Source organism: Gavialis gangeticus, unplaced genomic scaffold, assembly GCF_001723915.1.
Source record: "Gavialis gangeticus isolate Ggan-Ray unplaced genomic scaffold, GavGan_comp1, whole genome shotgun sequence".
In the NCBI taxonomy this organism is placed as follows: Eukaryota; Metazoa; Chordata; order Crocodylia; family Gavialidae; genus Gavialis; species Gavialis gangeticus.
Window position 1 is genome coordinate 10,957,382 of NW_017729015.1, and position 9,021 is coordinate 10,966,402.

Below are 9,021 nucleotides of genomic sequence, written 5' to 3' on the forward strand. Positions count from 1 at the left end.
CTGGTTCCCATGTCCACCCCAAGACTCAGCATTGTCCTTGGCCTCCTGCTCCCCAGCATGGCCATGGGCATGGGATAGTGAGGGTTGTGAGGTCAGCATGTCTCTGTAGGGGTAAAAAAAAAAGAGAAGAGAGAGAGAAAAAGAATGTGGAAATCTCCCAAATAAAAGTTTCATTTCCTTCAAGTGCCTGCAGATCCCAGTGCAGATGCGCCCGCGCCCGCGCCCTCCCCCCACCCTCCCCCCACCGCTGTATGCACAGCAGTGCTAGCTGGCTTCATTGGCTATGCACCAGCCTTTCCAGAAATGCCAAGGCCTCTTGCTTACTTACTTTTCCAGTCTCTCAAGCCTCCTCCTTTTGGTGCTTGCTGTTGCCTCTAGAAGGGAGCCATGTTCTGGCCACTGCAGGTGGGAGGGGGTGGCTTGCAGACCCCTAATTCCCTGCCCATCCTCACTCCCCTTTTTGGGTCTCTTGTGCTCTCTGAAATATCACGGGATGGGCCTGACCGGCACTGACTCACACCTTTCCTTTATAGACATGGGTCTTTGCGTAGATGTGATATCTTTTATTAGACCAACTAAATAGTTGGGAAAATTGTTCTTTGCAAGCTTTTGGGCACAGACACCTTTCTCCAGACATATGGAGGGTCTGTTGGTGTTTGTGGGCTCTCCTGGCATCTGTGGGCCTTCCCTTCGTGGACTCTCTGCTGCTCCGTAAAACACCCTGATTGCAAGAAGGGCAACGATGCATGCAGTTGCTAGCTGCATGTCCCTGACTCTCCTAGGCTCAGTCCCATTCCCTCCACACTGGCACCTCTTGCTTGGGCAGAAACCTGCTCCTTCAGCATCCATGTGCTTCTGAGCTCTCTAGGATTCCCAGACTTGTCTGGCTACCAGGTGCCACACTGGCTCCAAATCATCTGGACAGAATCAACCCTGGCCTATATGTTAATGGGTACCAGAACTGCCTGATGGGGAAGTTTTGTGAAGTGTCCTGGGGAAGCTCCTTGTTTCTGGGTAGAAATACCCTTAGTGAGTAGGGAGTGTGCAGAGAGGTGGAGACAAACAGGACAGCTCAGTCTGTCTAAATAGATGCTGGAGGGCTGGCATCAGCTTGGCCCTGCATATCTGGCTGGCTCTGCTCACACGTACCGTCAGGTGCTGGAGTTGCCAGGCCTTGGAGGAGGCATCCGAGGTATCTGGAGAACAGGTGATAAAGGAGCTTGCATTCATGTGCAGTCACAGAGCCAGGACCAGGGGACATCTCTATACGCAAAGTAGGAAGCCCAGTCCTGGTGTAGCAGAGGGGTCTGAGGATTCAGTCTGAGTGGGGCTGGATGTGGGAAGTTTGCCCAGGTCCTTCCAGCCTTGTCCAAGCCTCCAGCAAATGCTACTGCGCTCCCTCCCTCGCAGTGGAGAGGGCAAGCATGTGCCTTGTCCAAAAGGCTGTGATCTTCTCATGTCTCACATATTCCCCCTTCTGCAAAGCTGGCTGGTGCCACACGCAGGGCCAGCCCTTCCCTGAAACGCAGCGCTGCGACGGAGCGGCTGCACCGCGTGCCTTTTGCGTGTTATATTTGCCCCTAACTCATCCAGCATGTGGGATGCTTTGAACTTCCTTATTCATCCTTCCTGAAAGAAAAGGTTAGGAACCAGCAGCAGAATCTCGTGACACGGAGCCGACGTCATGGGGGTGCTGGAGCTGATTTCAAGGGCTTGTGCTGGGACCAATTTTGTTCAAAGCCTGTGGCACGGTGCCTGGGTTAATGGGAAACACGGCATATGAGAAGCAGGTGGCAGGCTATTTGCATGAAGGCTGGGTCAAGTTTGGGACGGAGGAGGCTGGGACCTGGTTTTAGTCTCAGCAGCATGGGCTTGGAAGGACTGCTTTTACGAGAACTTGCCTCTGTGCTTGTAAACCCCTGTGATCTGGTAAACTACAGGCTGTGGGACACGCTGGGATGTGAGAGACCTGGGCTCTATGCCCAGCTCTGATGGGCAGCAAGAGCCTGGACAATTCAGCCACATCCTTCTGCCTTGCTTTCCACTCCCACCTCCTTGCCGGCCTTGCCTGTCATGGTGGAGGCCTGGTTCAGGCTGTGGTAGAGATTTCACATTAGCAGCAGCATCTGGACAAAACGTGGCATGAGCTTGTTAGTGGTTTGGGGTGGAAGATGGGCTGGTGCAAAGAGAAAAACAAGAGCTCCAAAATCATCAGATTTTGAACGTGTCTGTGGAGCAGACTGCTGTGCGGTGGGCTTGTGTCTTCCCAAGAAACATGGTGGACCCTGCGCGTGGCTTCACATTTCGCCAGGGGTGCTCAGCATCTCTGGGAATCAGGTCGGCGGTCTCTCACTGTGGGCATGCAAAAAGTCAAGGCACATACAATCGAATGCTGCTCTTGAACACTTGGGGCTAGGTCATTGCTTTAGGTCTTCCAATGACTTGGAGGTACTGCTACGTGAAAAGCCCAGGGGGCAAAGGAAGGAACCAGGAGAAGAGCCCAGGAGCCCCGTCTCAGCCCTTTGCGGTAGCTAGAGGCTGGGGTCGGGTCATCCCTAGACCGGTTCTGGACTGTTGGCCCACGTGCCATAACCCCTCAGTCAAACCCCGCGCGGCATGTTGCGTTTACCTCCTCCACAACATCTCGCTCTGGGAAGCCAGCTCATTAGATTTGCTGCTCAGGGTCTTCAAAATAATTTTCAATTTCCTGTAAGGATAGTTTTTAATTTGTTTCTGACGTCAGGAGTGGGAGGGGGGAGAAGGCAATTCTAAAATTCAACATTAAGCCCGTGTCCTCCTCCTCCTCCCCCCGGCGTGTCCTCCTTCCTCTGAGAAAAATCAGCACGTTGCATTTTACACCCCCTTCCCGCCCACGCCCCAAAGTCTCCCTGTTTTCCTGGCTTCCTGGCCAGCAACTCAGATTCCTAGATGCTCTCTCTTGCTGAAGAGAGATGGCTACCGCAGCAAGATTTGGAGGCTACGTCTAGACTCCACCTCCTCCTCCCAGAGGGCGAAATTAGGGAACAATGGCAGCCCCGGATCCAACATCAACAAAGGAGAGGGGCTTTGATCTGAAAAGCAAAACGATTTGTTTTTGTAGCAGATGCACAAATGAATTCCATGCTCTTTGCTGCGTCGTGTTGCGTGCGGCGTTTGGGGCTGGATTAGCGCCGTTTCTCTGCGTGGTTCAGGCTGTGATCATCTTCTCTGTGGATTTAGTCACGGTGGGCTCTCAGCCTGCTCCCCAGTAGGGGAAATGGCCGCCTCACAGAAGATGGCACGGTTGTCGGCTGCTGGGGACAGGTTTAGCGGCGAGGCAAAGGAACAGAAAGAGGCTTGTGGCTGGGGCTTGGGAGATCTGGATTCAGGTCTTGGCTCTACCACAGGCTCCCTGTGTAACCTTGGGCAAGTCACTTGATCTCCCCTTGCCTCCGTTCTCCCTTTGTGCTGCATACTAGAGTCCAGCGTGGCAGGCAGTGATAAAGTAGTAGTTCGGGGTCCCTGCCCATTCACCCGGCTGTGTGACTTCGGATGAGTCATTTCACTGTTCTGTGTGTCCTGCTTCCTCATCTTTAATCCATCATATCTTTGTAGACTATGAGTTCTTTGTATGTATACAGCACCTTGCAAAACGTGGCTCAGCTGGGCTTTTTAGGGGCCAGTTAGGGGCCTTGGAAATGTAACTGCCCTCTTGCTGTCTAGGAACAAGAAGAAGTACTTAGGATGGTGAAGGGCAGGCTGCTTAGTTGATAAACAGGGCATCACTTCCTATTGCTCTTGATCCATTTATTTTTTACAACAGCATGCATGAAAATTGTCCTGCCACACAGCTGATTTCTAACCAGGGAAGCTTGTTTCAGGGGAGCTAGCACCAGATGTGGATGAGTGTATGGTTTCACTCTGGGTGAGTCTATGGGTTTTTCAATGAAACAGGATTATTTTATTTTCAGATGGCAAATACCACTCTGGTCTGAATTAGGATTAGAGCAATTCCCTGGTTTCTGTGGGGAAAGGGAAACTCTTGTCTGACCCATTAACCACATAGTCCTGAACAGGCAAAACAGCTGCAAACTTTGTCCATGCTTCACTTCTTAAATAAGTGAATAAATCGAGGTTTGCAAAGTCACCAATAGCCTTGAAATGGGACAAGTAAGATGCTGGGGCTTATTTTATATGCATGTTAAACCAAACCTGGAAGTGTCCACACCAACCTGCCCATGGTGATATACAGAGCAAAGAGCAATCAAACTGTGGGAGAGGAGCAGGTGCCTTTCCTGTGAGAGCTGAAGGAGGCTTGGCTTCAATGAATTCCTCAGTAAAAAGAAAATTTTAGGGAAAAAAAATCATGTTTCAGGTTGACATTTTCAAAATGAAAATTCCTTTATTTTCCTGTTCCAAATGATCGTTTGCATCAACCTCTAAACCAATCACAGTACAAGAACCCAAACTTTATAAATGTTTAACATGGAAACAAAATGGTTTGGGTCAATTCAAGCTCTATTTAATTGTCCATTTGCAAACAAGTAAATACCTAAGGATGGGGATTTTGACTTTTTTATTAGGATTTTGGGATGGGAAAACTTTTCCTGGGACAGGAATACCATTTTAATACCCCAACCCCCTGTGTATAATCATAAACCCACCCATCACAGAGAGCCCAAACTCGTTCTTTGGTTGCAACTCAGTTCAACAATGAAGAATAAGGTAACAGAGGATTCAAACCTTCTCTCCCAAGCTGAGCTACCTGTATGGTTCCTCCCTCGTGTCTGCCCTCATCACGACCGAGGTCCATCTTCCAGACACAGCCCCTCTGTTTCCCGACTCACTCATCTTTCTCACAGCAGGACCGATGCTCTGATCATGATTTCAGGCCCACTTGGCTCTGTTGGACTATGCTTAGTGTGCAGCAGGAGCCCCTTTGCCTCCTCAGAACTGAAGGGTAAGTCCCCTATGTGAAGCAGCTGCAGGTGGTACATACAGGTGTAGAAAGCTGCCGGTTTGCACTGTTTGCAGAGAAATACAGCACCGTGTGAATGCTGATTAGAGCAGAGATCTGTCTGCTGCAACTGGCTATGCTGGGATGCAGCTAAGTTCTTTGAGCCCTACAGCCGTCCCTTTATCATCTACAGTTGTTGTTACTTCTGGGTCTCAGTTCTTGTGGTTGGACTGTGAAACTCATAGAAACGTAGAAAATGAGGGTTGGAAGGGACCTCAGGAGGTCACATCTAGTTCAACCCCCTGCTGAAAGCAGGGCCAGCCCCGACTAGATCAAGCCAGCCAAGGCTTTGTTGAGCCAGGTCTTAAAAACCTCCAAGGATGGAGACTCCACCACCTCTCTGGATAACTTGTTCCAGTGCTTCACCACCCTCCACATGAGAAAGTTTTTCGTAATATCCAACCTAAACATCCCTTGCTGCAACTTGAGACCTTTGCTCCTTGTTCTGTCATCTGCCACCGCTGAGAACAGCCCAGCTCCATCCTCTTGGGAACCCCCTTCAGGTACCTGAAGGCTGCTATTAAAACCCCTCTCCGTTTTCTCTTTTCCAGACGAAATAAGCCCAGTTCCCTCAGCCTCTTCTCAGCAGTCATGTGCCCCAGCCCCTAACCATTTTCGCTGCCCTCTGCTGAACTTCCTCCAATTTGTCCACGTCCTTTCTGTAGCGGGGGGCCCAAAACTGGACACAGGACTCCAGATATGGCCTCACCAGTGCTGAATAGAGGGGAATAGTCACTCCCTTAAATCTGTTGGCAGCGCTCTGGCTAATGCAGCCCAGGATGCCGTTAGCCTTCTTCACAACAAGGGCACACTGCTGGCTCCTATTCAGCGTCTTGTCCACTGTTACCCCCAGGTCCTTTTCTGCAGAGCTGCTGCTTAGCCAGTCGGTCCCCAGCCTGTACCGGTGCATGAGATCGTTCTGTCCTAAAGGCAGATATCCCGGGATTGCATCACTGGACCAACTGAAGAAAAGCAGGAGTGCATTCAGCCACTCACTAAACCCTGATTGGAGGGGCAATATGTATACATGCCAGTCCTGTGACTTTTCTTTTCTGGGACAACCAAAGGCACAACTTGTCCCAGGACAAATGCAACATCTGTTGGCAGTCTGTTTGTAACACCAAGGACCCCACTTCAAGGAGTCTTTGTTGTGCCGGGCACCTTAGAAATAGAATAAAAGGCCAGCCCTATCGAGCATTATTGCTATGATAGGGTTGTATTGCTGCAGCATTGAGGACGTTAGCCAGGGCTGGGACACTCGTGGTGCTTGGTGCTGTACAGAACAAAGACACAGTCCCTGCCCCAGAGAGGCAGAAGTGTAAATCAACATTACAGCTGACTGCTTGGGGCCGGAGCTGAAGGGGGATAAACATAGAAAGGAGGAACACAAACCCTCCTTGTGTTCATGTGAAGCACATTTTCTTCCCCCTGCCATCTCTCCAACCCCCAAGACTCATGTTTCTTGCTTAACATGCTGACTTCATCCAAACCATTCAGAACCCCTTACATTTGCTCTTTCCCCTCATCCTGGCATTAAGCCTGACAATGCCCTTTTATGCCCAAAGTGTTTGTGGTGCTTCATGTGACCTTCTTGCTCCAGGCTTTGCATTCATCCCTGCTTGTTTGATGTGCTACTGCTTTTTATTTTAACCTTTGGAGACACCCCCAAGTTCTAGCACAGATGGATAAAGGGTCTATTGAGAAAGCTGCCTCCATAGCCCCCTCTCTGCGCTCTGCAAGGAGCTGATGGACTATGAGGTAGGTACCACGGGGGAGTCTGGGTAGCCTAAAGCTCATAGGACTGATCAGGGGGATTGGGAAGGGGTAGAAGGAGGAGCTGTTCTGTTCATGAAAATTTGTCTTCAGTGTGTTGCTGGGTGAGCTGCATCCTCACACACACATGCCCATACACATGCACACAGGGGGTGTCTGCTGGGCTACAGGCTGTGTTTGGGGTTAGACCCCCAGAGACGTTTTGCCAATACCATCCACTCATTACCCTGTAGCAGGTGGTGGTGCAGGGACATGTCTCTATTTTCCTTCAGGGTTTAGCAGGTTTCATCACCAGGCAGGTACCCCACAGACTCATGTTGTGCCCCAAGCCAGGACACATTTTGTAGCTTTGCCTCATTGCTTTTCCATTGCAGTTTTTCTGGGACTCTGAATAAATCTGGGATATAGCAGAGAGGCCTCATCGACCTCAGGACTTTCACCTGCACAAAAGGGTTCTAGGAAACTTCCCTCACCAGTGCGTGGCCAGCTAAGCAGCGTGGTTAAAATCCCAGCCACTGCCTGTTCATCGCAAGCTCCTTACTGTGGTATTTGTAGAGAAAAGAGTGATTCTAGTACACCACCAGTCTTGATGTTACAGCAAAAGTGGTAGGTAAGAGTAGCTTGCAGGTCCCATTAAGCTACATTATTAGGTGGCAAATTCTCTGTCTTTGAAGTCTTCTGAAACCTTTAATTAAGCTAGAAAGATAGTTGGGTTTTCAAGGGAGTACCCAGGGAGGCTGAGAAAGCTCTTAACCACTAGGGAGATTTAATGATGGGAGTCATACAGCCAGTGGGCATCAGCATCGTATCCTGATGTAGGTCTGTGGAGGGCTCTTTCATCTGAAGCTGGGACAGTCTGCCCTGGGACTCAAGGTGCATACAGAATGACAATTTTTGCCTCATCTGGCCCCTGAAAGCACTCTACAGCCCTGTCCTAACACAAATGCATGGCTGCAGAACACTTTAAAAGGGCCTGATCCTGCGACAATCTGAACCTTCATTACATGAGGGTTCAGATGAAGGTGCTCCAAAGAGGAGTGCCTTCATTAACTTGTGTCTGTGCATGCTGGGTGCTGTCTTCAGAACTGGGGTGGGGGGAAAGAGAGAGTAGGGAGCTCATTTTGGGTGTTGCTTAGTCAGTGCTGGAGGGTGAGGCAGGTGGATTGGATGCCCCCAAGGCTGGGGGATCCAATCCATCCATCCCCTGACTCCAGTGCAGTCTGGGGAAATCCCAGAATGCAACTCTCTCCCCTGCCTTCTCCCTCTCCCAGCCTGAGACAGCACCAGGGGCCAGGAGAAGGGTAGTGGGGCTAGGGGAAGAGGGTGCAGAGTTGTAGCTTTTCTCCCTGGATCAGCTCCAAATTGGAGCTTGCTCCCCTCCCCACTGATCCAACACCTAACCTCTGTTGGGTCAGGAGGGTTGGTCTAACTCACAGTACTTTCTGTAAAGCACCATGAGTTAGACCAGGAAGCTGGACTTCTGTCTGCACCTTCAGAGGTTCTGTACCAGCCCAAGGGACAGGGGAACTTCACATCCTCTTGCTGCCCTCATATATCCAGGTCAGAGAAGCCACAGCCTTCTGTTATAAAGAGGAACAGAGCCAGTCCCATTGCTGGACTCTCTATTAAAAAGATCCTATGCCCCAGGCCCTGGAAGAAAACATGGCTGTAGTCCAGGACAGTCACTGACCAGACACTCTCTGCACGGAGCTTCATGATATGCCATGGGCAGGGAAATCCTTGATCTTGAAATATTGCCTCAACCCATCACACCCATGGTAGAGGTGAGGGGAGAGGGGCTTCAGATGTGCCAGGTGTCCTACTTGAGAGAAGACCTGATGCTCTAGTTCAGCTGGACCGGCACCAGTTATAGCAATTTCTAAACAAAGGTCTTGCAACTGCCCTGGTTTCCACTAAGCTCTCCCCATGTGCTTTGTACTTGGAAGCTACCATCAAGCGTGCGTTCCCAGCAGCAGAGCTTGGCTGCACCGGTGTCTCAGAGTGCGCTGGCACAACCAAGGCTAGGAGGTGAGAGCACCTCTATTCTTTTCTCTACCTGCACCCCTCTGACTGCTTAGCCCCATGCTCCCATCCATTCCTGGGCCCCATGAAAGACAGAGGGACTCGCAAGGACTCACATCAGGGGCAGGGTTATGACAAGCACGCCAGGTGAGCAGTGAGTGGAGGGAGGCTGTGAGGATGGATCAGGCTCAAGTTTTGGTCTGGTGAAAAACAAATTGGAGACATGGAAC

General features: G+C 50.6%; 2 long non-coding RNA genes across 3 annotated transcripts in view; one reads left to right on the plus strand and one right to left on the minus strand.

Annotated features, from left to right (window-relative positions):
- Positions 1-2,671, plus strand: part of LOC109294251 — a 14,984-nt gene extending 12,313 nt beyond the window's left edge. The window contains exon 3 of the long non-coding RNA XR_002096493.1: positions 2,662-2,671. This is a non-coding gene — a long non-coding RNA (uncharacterized LOC109294251). The remainder of the gene's footprint in view (positions 1-2,661) is intronic.
- Positions 2,672-2,851: 180 nt separating this feature from the next.
- LOC109294027 overlaps positions 2,852-9,021 on the minus strand; it is a 7,030-nt gene continuing 860 nt past the window's right edge. Inside the window, exon 3 of one of the 2 annotated variants that reach the window (XR_002096453.1) lies at positions 2,852-3,071. This is a non-coding gene — a long non-coding RNA (uncharacterized LOC109294027). Of the gene's footprint in view, positions 3,072-5,860; positions 7,167-9,021 lie in introns of those variants that run through there. The other variant, XR_002096452.1, reaches the window with a different exon arrangement.